Raw genomic sequence first — 14,838 nt, 5'->3', positions numbered from 1 at the left:
ATATATATATACCTTAATAATTTTATAACAACTCTTGGCATTTTAGGCAAATTTGGCCAATGTTACTGTTGATTTTTATGCTGAATTTCCCCCAGGCTTGGCCAGCCACTGTGTGTGCAGTGGGGTGTGGTCAGCTGTGCCCACTGGGAGGCCTAGCCTGGCTCACAGCATCGCTGCCTTGTTTGTACAGTGCTGTGGGGCGCCATGCACCACATGTAAATAGACTATTTTTTTATTATCTCTACATGCTAGTTTGAACTCAGAAGAAAGTGGATCAAAAAAGTACGTATTTTCTTCTAAAATTTATTGAATTCTTGACAAATTACTCATTTTCATCTTTGCAGCAAAACATTCTCAGCAACCTATTTTGTGGTGTTTCTTTTTAAAAGAAAAATGTGGGAAGATGAGTAAACACTAGTATGTTTCTGCCCGTTAGGTAAAGCATTCAGACTATGAACACTTTCATGAATGTAAAGGGGTATTAATTGGGAACTGCAGCAAAGGGCTTGTAAGGAAATCTGCTGTGTAACTGAGTGACACAAAATTTCTGGGGAATTGTCATGGTTCATAAATTGTGTATTGATCTGGAATCTCTTCCATAAAGAGAAATACCTTCAGTTGGTTGCAGCTGCTTGTTGTAACTGGCTAGTGAAGTAGTGAGAGAGGCACTGTGATGCTCCAGAGGCAGGGACAGCCTTCCATGTTAGCAGGTAAGCAAGCAGTTGTCACAGTCGGTGCAGCCTGCGTTGTTACGTTTCCCAGACCTTGATCGCAAAGGCGCACACTGTCATTTTAAGGTGGCGAGGTCACGATAGTGAGGTGAATAGGGAGGATCTTGTGCTAAAAACTGGTAGCCATTCCCTCGTGGGTCACATGAGCATTGGCTCCACATCTGCACGTAAAACCACACACTGCGGCTATGGCAGGCCCGCTCGGACCTGGCTCTGTTCTGCTGCCTATGGCGTGTGCTGGTCGTCACTGCGTTTTGTGTTTCTTCGTTTTATGCCATGACTGACCTTATTACTAGGATATTGTTACACAGTTTCCATTTTGGTGTCATCTTTTCTTTTTAGATTATTAAAAGTATTTTTTATATATATATAAGTGTCCCCAAAACCTGTTATGAGGTGAGGCTATGTAGTGGTGTTATAAGCTATGCATGTCTGTAAGCGAAGTGTGCATAGAAAGAAGCTTCCTTATGCATTTTAAGCTGCAGTAGGAGAAAGGCCATTCTTAGCCATTAGACCCTTTGTGACACATACACACATGTATAGGGAAATACAGCTTTGTAACTGATGTAACGGTGAGTAGCTCTTGTAACCGAACATACCAAAGTGCCTGTGGCAAGCACTGAGTGTTACTTCCACGCTCCTCCCTTCAAGCTTGTTACATTTCACGTACAACTGTGCTGTGTGCCATGGATTTATTTATAATGATGTCTGTAGCTTCACGGCACACTACACATAATCATAAGGACCAGTATAGTCTCACTGTCCCCTTTTGTGGATACTTTTCTCTGAAGCCTCTCTGTCAAGTCATTTCCAGGCCATATACAAGATTGTTTATTCTGTGAGGAGTTTATGAATGTGCCCTGCACATATGAGCATATATGCAAATAAAATACTTAGCTATGGCATTTTAGTAGCAGGAGAAAACTAGTATCCTGTTAAATCTAGGTGTTTATTCATGGTGTTAGCTTTTTTTTTAATTTCTAAAGAAAAAGCTCTATTGAAGGGCTTCTCCCAAAGTCTGTAAAAGAGAAGAAACACTCATTGAAATTTTATCGTGCCAATAATTTTTCCAGCACTCTAAACATCTGGGGTTGGCACCCAGACGCACGGTGTGCTCAGTGCATACTTTACATACTTCAGTGCTTTCCCACGTTGAACAGGCATGGTGGGCGCAGTTCCAGGCGCAGAGCCCACAGCAAGCAGCCGAGCACAGAGCGAACTAACCTTGGTGCAGTGAGGCCAGTAGATTGGCCCCAAGGATCTGGGCACAAGGTCCCCACCTGCACACTCTCAGTCCTCTACAGCCATCTCCATTCTCTCACAGAAGAAGAAAGAGAGGAAAGGGCTGGTCCTGTCTGAACTGTTCAGGGAAGACTACGTGTTTCCTTCCAGGTGTGCTCAGCATTCCAGGGGCGTGGTGACGGAAGACACCTCGTTTTGCTTTCAAAATGTAACTTTTAGTTTTAATAATGGCTTGTCTAGGAAAAGGGAATTGACATTTCTATTTTGAGCCAAAATAAATACAGGGAAAATTACCTTACGAGAATTTGAAGTGAAGCTCTGTTAGCTTATACATGGGGGTTACTTATCCTGTGCCTTACAGTCCAAAGGTGGTGTTTTCGGATTTCAGACTAGAACAGAAGCAGCCTTGTGGATATCTTTCCTGCCATTCACAGGTGTTCTCTGTTGGCAGGTCAGTCCTGTCAAGAACCCAGGCAGTGCAGACAGCACGGACAGTGCGGCTTTCGTTTCTGATGCTGCGTTCACGCCAGTGTGAGCCAGTTGCCCACTGCAAGGCAGGGCAGCAGAGCATTTCAATCACAGAATGTCCTTTTGCTTAACCAATTTTACGTGGAAATGCATGTATTTATTCAATAAAACTTTTACATTCGTTAACTTGTGGTGTGTTTTTCTTTTTTCATTTGAAATGAAATTTTTCATGGAGGACTAAACACTTCGGAAAGTTGGTATAGCGTGCCATGTGTACTTACTGTCTGCGAACACTTCTGTTTGCAGTTCATTGGCTGGCTGTGCTCTTGTTGCCACTTGAGCTTGACTCTCCTGCCTAGCTTAGCCGACTTTGAGTTTAGAGAGCAGCTCTTCTTTAGGGTATTGATGAGCAGGACACAAGGCTCTACATATTTGTACATGGTGACCAGAGCCACAATCAGCCCTGCAGCAAAAGCTGGGACCTGAAGATAGGAGCCCACGGAGGGGAAGTGAGTGCTGGGGTGTTACACTGCTGATAACCACCGTGTGCGTGGGGGGTACTTTGCAGTCTCTTCTTAGCATCTCAGCATGTGAAACTGCTTCTTCACTCATGCTTCAAAGCCAGGATTCCTTGGCCTTTATACCTTACTGTTTCCTCTCTTTTTTGTGGTGATGGGGCTGGAACCCAGGGCCTGCACATGCTAGGCAAGTGTTCTACCATGGAGCTACATCCCAGCCCTTTTTAAATATTCCTTACGTGTTACTGGCCATTTCTCGAGAACATCTCCTATTGGCTTTTCTTCTACCCACAGTAACTACTGAAGTGTAATACATTGTCTCTCTTCCTATTTATTCTGGTTCTTCATGCCATTGGTATGCCGTGGTCTCAGAATTGCTGTCAGCTCTGAGTTCCAGGCCCCCATGACACCTGTCTGCTTGGGGACATCAGTGCCCACAGTCTGCCCATCTGCTGACTTCTGAGGGGCTTGAGCTGGAGACCTGAAGAGCACCTGGCTGTGCTGCTCCTCTGTGCACCCTAACTTGAGAGCGTCTCGTCTGTTTTAGCCTGAGCTGTGGTCCATCCTCCTAACACCAGCCCCAGTTTTGGCGTTTAGCCCCTGTTCTTTTCCTCCTCTGTTTTCCACCAGCAGCCAGGGGGAGCTTTGAAATACACAAACTCTAACCCATCCCTCTACTGCTGTCTGTTGCTCTTAGAATACAGACCAGCTGCATGTCACAGCTCACATGGCCCTGAGACTGGCCCAGCCACATCTCCCCTCAGTCCCTTGCCATCAGACTCCCCAGACTCCCACCTCAGCACCTTCACAGCTCTGGCCAGCGCTTCCAGCCTCCCTTCACTTCTCACCGTGAAGTCTTACTTCTCCTGGGACCTTCTGCAGCACTGTCATCTCAAATGGTGTTCCTGCAGGCGCACTGTCATTGTGCCTGCTTTACACAGTTACAGGTTAGTGTTATTTCAAACTTCCTGGGCTGGGGATTTAGCACAGCAGCACAGCGCCTGCCTGGCAAGCGCGAGGTCGTGAGTTCAATTCCCGATACCAGAAAAAAGTAAATAAAAAAATAAAACTCTCCTGCCATGCCGGGCACGGTGGTGCACACCTGTAATGCCAGCACTCAGGAGGCTGAGACAGGAGGATCATTGTGAGTTCGAGACCAGCCTGAACTATATCATGAGGCCCTGTCTCAAAAAGACAAAACTTTCCTGCCTGGATTATAAACACCCAAGGACAGAGATTATGTATTATTGAAAGTCTTTCTTGATGGTTGTTAAGAGACCAAGAGATGCACACCTGTGATCCCAGCACTTGGGAGGCTGTGGAAAGAAGACAGTGAGTTCAAGCCTAGCCTGGCCTGCGTAGCAACACCCTGCCTCAAAAGTAGATATCAATGTAATACACCACATCAATAAAGCTAAAGACAAAAATCACATAATCATCTCAGTAGATGCAGAAAAAGCTTTTGACAAAGTCCAACATGCATTCATGATAAAAACCTTACAGAGAATAGAAATCAATGGTCTTTACCTCAACCTGGTAAAAGCCATCTATGACTAACAAACAGCCAACATCAAAAAAAAAAAGTTTGAGAGAGTATATATTCATTTGTTTTAACAAGTTTCTACTCAGAGGTGCACTGAAAAGTGTAATGAATAATACCACTGAGACAGCACAACTATCCCTAGCACAATTGATGAGAAATCATTGGGGTATAAAAATGGGACATAGCCAGGAAGTCTGCATGTGTCTGGTGGTCTGGAACTCCTGGGTGATTGAAGATGAAAGGAAACAGATTATAAATTTTACTGGAGAGAAGTTATTTCCTGATCTAAGATTGTCTACCTGAAAAAAAAGTAATCTGAAAACCTTTGGGTTGAACAAATGGTTAATGAGGCAGCTAGGCATAGCACTACGTAAACCTCTGTCATGTATGCTATTTGAAAATAGGGGGAAAAAATCATACACCAGCCTTAAAACTACAGTGGTAGCAAAAACCGGCAGCCACCAGAAGGGAAAGAATGGGTTCATTGCTCTCCAAAAAGTCCCATCCCCAGAGAATTGTCCCTGTGTGAGCCATGAGGATCCTGGGAATCTGTTCCCAGAGAATTGTCAAAACCTGAGTGGAAACAACCCTGCAGTTGTCTGAGCCTGGGATGCCGCCTGGGACAGACAAGAGGCTGACCAAAACATGTCAAGGGAAAGTCCAGGAAATGAGATTCTGTGGGTGCTTGGAGAAGCTGGCATTCCCCAGGGGCCTTGGATGATACATGAATGTGCAGGGCCATGCCCGAGCCCAGGGAAAGCCTGGAGAGACCACATCTGTGTGGGCAGTGTGAAGGCTAAATGCCTAGCATACGCAGAACCCCTCAGCAAGGGGTTGGAGACCCAATTCAAAGTGTATAACGAAATGACCAGATAAGCTAACCAAGCAGAGACGTCAAAGAACACAACTTTTACAAAATCAGTCCAAGAGAGCAAAACAAACCTTATGGGTGGGAGGAGGAATCATATTTACAGAGTTGTGACACTACTACAGTTTTCAAACAAAACACTATTGAGACAGGCAAGCAGACAGTAAAATACAGACCATTTACAGGAAAAAAGATAGAAACTTGCCCTAAGGAAGTTCAGATGTTGGACCTAAAGCAGAAGACCTTAAATCAGCTATTAAAACACATTCAAAGAGATAAAAGGATACTGTATCTAAAGCATTAGAGCAGTGTATCAGAATAATATTTCACCAAAAGTCTCAATGAAGGAAAATGACAGGAATAATCAGTACAGTTCTGGGGTTTTGAGTACTGTAAGTGGAATACAGAAGTGACTAGAGAGCAGCAATAGATTTCAGTGGACAGAGGAAAATCTGCAGACTTGCAGACGGGTGACAAGGTCATGCATGAGCAGGACACGGCTGTACGCAGTGGGGTCTCCAAGCGAGGGGAACTCCCAAAGAAGAAGCACTGTTTTAGGAAATAACAGGCAGTATGTAGATGCTGCACAAGCAAAAATGACTTGACATTTGTGTATCGATGATACCTTCCCAGCCTACCCTCTGCTGACTGAAGGTCAGCTGACGGCTCCTCTCCACAGCGGAGGTGGAATGTTGTGGTTTTACCACAGATTTTACAATCTCATTTCATTTTGGGATCAGCTTATGGATTCCAGATTCCTTTTGTATATAACCTTTATTTTTAAAATTGTTTTCATATTCAAGCCCTTGTTTATTAGTGATTCCTATTCAGCATTATTTGAACCATTTGCCATTACAGAAAGAGAAATAGTTCTGTTTCAAATAAAACTGGTACAGGAAAAAAATAATGGGCAAAACCACATTTGATGGAAAACGTTGCATATTAAGACACTGGAATGCTAAGTTTAAGAAAAGTCACAGCTAACCTATTAGTCAAACTATTTAAAATCTCAGCACACTGACAGAGCATCTAGGGAAGGACTCCTCACCCTCCTGGGCAAGAGTGGCTGACTTCCTGTCAGAAACTTGGAGGGCCAGGGATGTAGCTCAGTGGCACAAGCACCTGCCTAGCAAGTGCAAGGTCCTGAGTTCGATTCCCAGTACCAAAAAAGAAAAAAGAAGAAAAGAGAAAATAATAATTAAAAAAAGAAAAGAAATAATTAAAAAAAAAAAAAAAAAAAGAAACTTGGAAGGCCAGAAGGAGAGGGTGGCATTCCAAGTGCTGAGACAGACTCAGCCAAGAGCCTGTCTCCAACTACTGTCCAAAAGGGAATGTAAAAATAAGGCGTTATGCGTTTTTTTGGTTACTTGCCTTGCAAGAAATACTAAAGCGATGTCCTTTCTTCTTTTGTATCCCTTTGTGACTGGTCTCATACCACCTCTGTCTGTGGTACAGTAGCCTGGGTCTGGGAAGGGCAGAGCCCAGGGGCAGAGAGCGCTGCCCTGGAGGCCACTCTTGTCCAAAAACCACGTTTGCCTGAGACCCCACCAGTAAATTAGAAGCCGCAGTGCTTGTCCAGAAAATGGTGCTGAGGGTGAGGTGAGGCGTCCCTGTGCAGTGCAGGGGCAGCGCTGGCACGCCGCCTTGCATCCGTGCGTACAGCCTGCCTGTGTACTCACTCACTTCAGAGTGCAGAGACCTTTGCCGTCCTGCAGGAAAGTTCCCTGTGTTGGGCTTTCTTTCACACCAAGCTCTTGGGGCGCAAACCTCACCAGCACACACCTGCGTCCCTTCCCACACCTCTCCTGAAGGACTGGACACTCACCCAGAGCGAGCCCTTCCCTGTGACTTCCATCAGGGTTCCACCTGACCTGTTTCACTCCCCATAGGCAGCAGGGCAGCGTGGCCTCTCATCCTTTTGTTCATTGCAGATGAAATATGAGTAGAAAGGCACACTTCTACCTGCTGCCACAATGATTCGCAAGCGTGACCTCCCGCACGACAGGCAGCAGTGCCGGCATCCATGGCTGTCGCATATTCCGGCCTTAGGCTCTCCTGTCCCATGGGAATTGTCTGTGAATTCATGTCTGGCTTCCTCACTGTGAGAGTAGTGTCAGCCAGGTTTGACTGAAAATGGGACAGAGGCTCTGCACAGAGAGGACTCTCTCCCAGTGCCCGCCCCCCGAGGCCCACGTCAGGCCGCTGCAGCTCAGCATCCCGCATCCTCTGCCTGGGCCCCTGCTTCTCTAGGAAAACCTCTGGCTACTGGGCCATCTGCAGCTCCTGCATGTGTGTTGGTTCCAAGGTCAGTCAAGGAGAGTGGGTTTACAAAGTGTGACAGCACAAAATTACAGCACACGTACTGAAATATAATACACCCACAATACAATATACATGTGACATAATATGTAACGTGGACGGTGCACACACAGTGCAACACAGACCCTACCCACAGCATAATTACAGCACACATGATAGGATGTACATTACACATACACAGTATACTCACAACATGCAGTACAGAGAATAGATATAACACCACACAAAATGCCACATATGCACACACTTAACATGTACAGTACATACCACACAAGGCGCCCTACACCATACACATGTCAACACAATGCACAGCACAGTATATGCACAGCACACAACATAAATGCAATGCAGACCGCATGACACACAATCATATATTCATAGGTGCAACGTACTAAACAGTATATACAATGTACACCAAATACTACACAATATACACAGAATTCACAATACACTATACAGTGCACACAATACAAATGATGCATGATATACACAGCACAGTTACACAATCATACAACACATGTAGGTAATACAAAATACATGCAAAACATGATACACACATGACACAACATGCACAGCTGCTGAGGTGGGAGGAAGCCCTCCCTGTTCATTACTTGCTGTCTGAATGACATGAGAACAGCAAAGAGCTACACTGTGCCCAGGGCTGCAGGGTGGCAGGAGCCCCGCTTCCTACTGCAGCCCTTCTCTAATGAAGCTAAACTTCACCTGCAGCCCTCTGTCCCTGCAGGGCTCCACCTCACTATGCCAGAGGCTTTGTTCCCTGCATTGCCTTCTTAGCTTTTCTAACAAGTGTTCAGTACCAAGTAATCTTGTTTTGCATGAGATTCCCTTGCACTTGTCCATGGTTTTGCAGGGTGCTTCACCTCTCAGTCTAGAGGCTAAGCTTTTAATTTAATTTAATTTAATTTAATTTAATTTAATTTATTTATCTATTTACTTATTTGTCTTTTTGAGACAGGGTCTCGCTATGCAGTTGAGGCTGCCTTGAGCTCACTTTGTAGCCCAGGTTGGTCTCGAACTCACAAGGATCCTCCTGCCTCAGCCTCTGGAGTGCTGGGATTACAGGTGTGCGCCACACGCCCAGCATAAGCTTTTTATTTATGAAAACCTAAATATAACAATGCCAAAACTTCTTAAATCATTTATTATGCAATAATTCTTCCAAAAACTTGCCACATCATAATTTCCTAATGTAAATGCTGTCCTGTCAACAGTGACTGAGGGCTGGGGATATAGCTTGGAGCCTGCCTGGCAAAGGCAAGGTCCTGAGTTCGATTCCCAGTACCAAAGGAAAAAAAAAGTGACTGTAAAGTAGTATGTTTTTGAGAAGGGACAGCATTGTAAATCCTTATCATTCTTCTGGTCACTGTAGGAAATAGCTTTGGGGAACTTTTGTTATATACTCTGTCCCTCGATTTAAGAATGTAGACCAGTGAAGTGTCCAGTGAATTTCTCAAAATATGCACTCTAAACTGCATGTGCCGTTTTTTTTGAAGATGAAACTAGAGCTCACAGCCAGGATGGCCCAGTTCCAGGACAGAGATGGAGCTTGCGGTGTGCTCCCCATCACCGCTGTGCTGTCACCTTCCTAGTGAGGGAGAGCCCATGGCCTCGGGGGAACCAGGTTCCGAAGGCAGGGAGGCTCCCGGCGCTGAGGGCTGAGTGACACACACACAAGAAGGGATTCCCTCGAATACATGCAGTGTGCATATGGTTTGTTCTTAGCATCCTTGAAGTGTTGTGTTCCGAAGAAAGACTCTGGCTGCTCAAAGATGGGCCAGTAGCTAGGGAAGGACCGCGGGAAACGCTCCACCTCTGGGTTAGTTCCAGCGTTTGTGTATGTCTGCTGCCCCCTCTCTGATGGGTGCTCTCCAGCATACTCGCAGGGCTTCTTGCCGTGGTGCCCTCTGACCGCTGGGTTTATCTTCTGAACTCAGTGACGCTAATGTATGCTAGGTTGTCAGAGTTGACAGTTCTGCTCCAGTTTTACTGCCTGGAAACCGTGCTTTGACCAGGCTGGAGCACAGTTCCAGCACACCCAGATGCCAGCCCCTGGTGGCACCAGTGCCGTGGCTATGTAGGCACTGTGACCACTGGCTTAGGAGTACCTTCCCTCGTCCACCCCTAAGCATCTGTATAATTTTCTGGTGCACAATTTTATAACAGCTATATTGAAGTAGAATTTTAGGGCATAAAACTTGCCCTCTTAAAATATACCTATATGCCTGTAATCCCAGCACTTTGGGAGCTGAGGCAGGAGAATCTCAAATTCAATCCCAGCCTGGGCAACTTAGTGACTTAGCAAGACCCTATCTCAAAATTTTAAAAATGGGATGGGGATGTAGCTCAACGTGAAGGCTCCAGGTTAAATCCCCAATAACACACACACACACACGTATACAGGTGAGTGGTTTTGGGTATACTCAGATTGCACAATCCTCACCACTAAGTTTAGATAATTTGCATCATCCTAACCCCACAACTATCGGAGACCCTTTCTGCAACGCCAGTTTTTGGGGACCCCCGCAGTGACTCCCCAGTCTCCTGCCAAGTGTTACCGGTGCACAGCAGGAAGAAAGAAGGGATCTGGGAACAAAAGGCCACAAGGCGCCCAGAACCTTTCCTTACATCTCAGTCAAGGTCAACAGGTGAAGGGCGGTGGTGCTTCCGGCAACAGTGATGGGGACTACGGTGGGCCAGGAAGAAGAACAAAGTGTTCTTGCCAGGACAAGGAGATAGGGAGGCAAGGAGGAAGCTGCGGTTTCCCCAGATGCCTTATTGTCTCCAGCAGGTCTTACCTTGCCCTGCTGACGCCACAGCCTTCACCAGCCCTAGGCTTCCAGCTGTGACCGGAAGAGCTGGGTGTCCGGGAATCAGGTTTCAGGAGATCCCCTGGGAACTTCTTCATATCACTTGGATTTCAACCATGGAATTGTTACTTACGTGATTCAAAGCAAACGTCCAACTGGACATAGCAGTGTATACCATGTCCCACTCCACGTTCCAGCCTGGACAAGCGTGGATGTTCCCTAGACTCCTTACAACTTGTGGTCCCCAACACAACCACCACCAGCCACTCTCCTTTCTCCCTCCTCCTGTCCTGGCCATGTCTATCTGCTTGTTGTCGCTCCAGACATAACATACTTGGGGTCACAAACCCTGTGGCCCTTAGTGACAGCTCATCTCACTTAGCATGATGGCTCCATCTGCTGTAGTTTTGGGGTTTTGCAAAGAGAACAATATAATACAGGACACATTTTATAAGATTATTTATAATAGTCACCCAAAGAATCATATACAAGAGAGTTCAGGAAATCTGTGCACACACTAGAGACTAAAGAACCTTGACCAGCTGAGGGCCTGGATCCCACAATAATGTCCTGCATGAGTCCAGCTGAAGACCTAGAGCCCATAACAGTGCCTCCCATGAGTCCAGCTGGAGGCCTAGAGCCCATACAATATCTCATGCGGCCTGTCTTATGGATCTGCACTGCAAGGCCCAGAGGTCAGTGGTGGAATCTAGAAAGTCTGTGCCAGTGGGATGAGGGATCTGTGCTAGCAGGCTGAGGGATCTACAGTAGAGCCAGGAAGCAACACTCAAAATAAGAACCAGAGCTTCCTGGGGCTGGGGATTTAGCTCAGCGGCACAACTCCTGCCTGGCAAGCGCAAGGTCGTGAGTTCGATTCCCAGAAAAAAAAAAAAAAAAGAACCAGAGCTTCCCCCAAAAAGTCCCACAGCCATCCTCAGCAACAGTGAGGTCTCGAGCTCCTCTGATGATGTGGAAAGCCGAGTTCCCATCAGGAAAGCCAATGAGACAAGCTTCTTCAGGAGACTGAGCAGTGCACCATCTTCCCCCCCGGAGCCAGGAAGCGATGCTCAAAGCAAAGACGAGAGCTCCCCAAAGTGAGCCAAAGCCATTCTCAATGCCAACAAGGTCCCGAGCTCCTCAGAGGATGAAAACATCCAAGTTCATCAAGAAAGCCAGCATGACGAGCTCCTCCAAAAGGACCAACAGCACCTTACAGCTTCTACCAGCTCCCAGCAGCCTCCTACTTCTCCAGTTCTGCCTGTTATCCCGCTGACAACAATCCTCAGGTGGGCCTCCCACACCCAGCGCCACGCTTACTCAGTTCAGCTGGGTGTTAGAAATTGACCACTGGTTATCAATCTACTACACTATCCATGGTGTAGACAGATATCTTCAGAGGTCCATGTTTTTACAACTAAATACTATCTCCTTGAGTAGTCTATTGTCTGTTGATGTTGAGTTGTCCACACTTTTGGTCACAGGGATGGGCTTTGAGGGGCTTGTGCTCATGTCCTGTCCAGGCCTGTTGGGACAATGCTGAGCAGACCTGTTATCTCCAAGTTCAGCCGCCAGGGCATGGGGCTCCACCTCACAGGCCACTCCCAGGACACAGGGCTGTCAGCAGTGCCTAGACACCCGACATTCATTTATATTTTGGTTTTTTTTTTTTGAGACAGGGTCTTGCTCTGTAATTCAGGATGGCCTTAAACTCACTATGTAGCCCAGGCTGGCCTTGAACTCACAGCAATCCTCCTGCCTCAGTCTCCCTGGCTGGGATTACACCCAGCTTCCCTATCTTCTTGCATCATCTTCCAGCATGCAGCTCAGCTGTATCCCAGTCAGATTTAATAGGTCAGGAGAAAACTGTGTTGAATGTTCTTGTACGCAGCCCGACGACCCATGTCCTCCATGGCTCTTTCTGGCTGTCCTTGGGGCTGCCCACTGAGGAGGGCCCTGAGCTCCAGGTGCTGCCTTAGCTCTGCCATGGTGCCCCACACCCCCAGGACCCCAAAAGATCCTGGGCAGGCACTCTACCTCTCTACATCATTTTGTCCCTTCAAATGCCTTTCTGGAGAGCTCAGGAATGAAGAGGGATTCAGCCTCACAGCCTGAGGGCTCTGCTCTGGCCACTGGGGGTTCTGAACCTCACTACCCAGCTGTCAGGGGGTGCCCAGGTCTGTGATGCCCTTTCACCTCTGTGCCATGCCAGGGCCTCCCGGAGTCAGGAGGCCTGCAGAGCCACTGGTCCAACTGCAGGGGCCCATCAAGACGGGCCTCGAGCTCATCATTACTTCTTTTTCTTCTCTTAAAAATTTATTAGTGCACATTTCTTATGCAGAATAACTGGTTGTTCTGGCACATTGCTACATACATACAGCATATTTTGATTATTTTCATCCCTTTTTAATTCTTGTACTTTAGGGATCAGCCTTCCACACCCACATTTTCCAACTTCCTTTTACAGACAGGGCTGCGTGGAACCAAAAAGGAAAGAAATGTTCATGTGAATGGCTCCTGATCAGCCCTGCACTTGGAACCTTCCTTGGAATCACTGACTTGGGCTGGGCTGGGCTGTGCCGTGCAGCTGTGTTTCCCAGGGAACAGCAGCCTCTGCACTCTAAGGCTCTGTCCAGAGCCCACTCCCCTAGCTGCAAGAATGATGATTAAATTACAAAGTTTGTATTTTCTTGTTTAGGCAGAAAGTGTTTCTGGAAGGATTTCTGAGAAGTGATAATCCTTTGGCCTCCTTTGGAGGGGAGAGCTGGTTGTCTGGGAATCAGGTTTCAGGAGATGGCCTGGGAACTTCTTCGTATCACTTGGATTTCAGCCATGGAACTGTTATTTATGTGAGTCACAGCAAACTTCCGACTGGACACAGCAGTGTACACCTATATCCCAGCACTCTGGGAGGCTGAGGCTGAACTGTCCCGGCCCTGGGCGATTAAGTAACTTAGCAAGCCTGTTTCAGGAAAGAAGGGAGTGGGTGGGTGGGGCTGGGGACGAAGCTCAGTATGAGGCCTTGGGTTCAATCCCTAGTACTGAAAAAAATCCTAAAAAGTTGTGAACTTCACTCTTGGTCCATAATGATAAGACACTGATGTCACTCTCACTAGTGTTGGTCAGCTCTGATACCCTTCTGGTGTTAGCTTTATGTTCCTGCCGTGGGTCCAGTTGTAACTCTGCAGGCCTTTCTCACTAACCCCCTGTATGGTTTCTCGGTGAGCTGGTTTGCCGGGAGGCCTCAGCAGCTGGGGACCGGGATGGAGTCGGGGGCTGGTGGGGTTGCGGTCAGGATGAGGGACACGGCCCAGGAAGGGTTAGGATTTGGAGCTCAGTCAGCCTGCCAGTCCTTTTCAGTCGTGGGTGACTGGACCGGCCCAAAGCTGCGCCCCTCACCCTCAGGGCTCCTCCTTCACTTGTGCGGCAGGGGTCTTCAGAGGATGCAGTGTTGGTGGTCTGTTCTGTGCTGTAGCAGAATTCCTCAGGCTGGGTAAGTTATGAAGAGAAATCTCGCTGCCATCTGGGAGGCTGAGGTTTAGGATGAAGGACCAGGTGGGCTCCTTGCTGCTTCCGACCCCCCTGACACTGGTCCTCACCTGGCAGGGGCGGCCACCACGCCCAGACCCCTGAGACTGTTATGCTGGGGAGGGGCACACTCTGGCCAGGGCACCCTGGGGCCCTCCTCCCAATGCTGTGGCAGGGGCAACACCTGGGCTTGCCCAGGACGAGCTAGGGCAGGGCAACACTTGCTTGTCAACAATTCGTATTCCTCCACACTTTCTGACAGCGACTGTGACTTGAAGGACAGCCAGGTCTCCTTCTGCAGCCGGGTACTCTAGGACATTTCCCAGTACGACTTAAATCGTTTACCTCACCTGTCCAACGTCTGACAACAATACCCAAGTCTAACAATAAACGCTTTTATTTAAAATGCTGTACATATTGCCATATGAACTTTTTTGTTTTCCTTTTTGCAACAGGGTCTCGCTATGCAGTTCAGGCTGGCCTTGAGCTCACTTTGTAGCCCAGGCTGGTCTGGAACTCGCAACGATCTTCCTGCCTCAGCTCCCGGGAGTGCTGGAATTACAGGCGTGCGCCACCACACCCGGCCATATGAACTTTCAAATGGAAGAACAAGTATCACAGATGAATTTAGGTAGCGGTTTCTTAAACTGCCAAGAAAGTGAAGGATCCTAAGTGACTACGTTGCTAAGGCTTTGCTTTCAACAAAAACCGAGAAAGCCCAACCAAATTATTTGTTGGCAAAAGCTGAGAAAAAACGTAACAGGGCAGAGCCCTTCCCCTCCCCTCCCCCCCCCGC

At 47.4% G+C, this 14,838-nt stretch overlaps 1 long non-coding RNA gene across 1 annotated transcript; it reads left to right on the top strand.

Annotated features, from left to right (window-relative positions):
- The first annotated feature begins 13,103 nt into the window (after positions 1 to 13,103).
- LOC106147545 lies at positions 13,104 to 14,402 on the top strand. Its single transcript, XR_001232470.1, has 3 exons — positions 13,104 to 13,363; positions 13,945 to 14,007; positions 14,305 to 14,402. It is a non-coding gene; the product is annotated as an uncharacterized LOC106147545 (long non-coding RNA).
- The last annotated feature ends 436 nt before the right edge of the window (positions 14,403 to 14,838 follow it).

The sequence above is a fragment of the Chinchilla lanigera genome, unplaced genomic scaffold (assembly GCF_000276665.1).
Source record: "Chinchilla lanigera isolate Chin_1 unplaced genomic scaffold, ChiLan1.0 scaffold00178, whole genome shotgun sequence".
Taxonomy (NCBI): Eukaryota; Metazoa; Chordata; class Mammalia; order Rodentia; family Chinchillidae; genus Chinchilla; species Chinchilla lanigera.
Note: the sequence above shows the minus strand (reverse complement) of the source record. Positions and strands in the feature narration are given on the sequence as shown.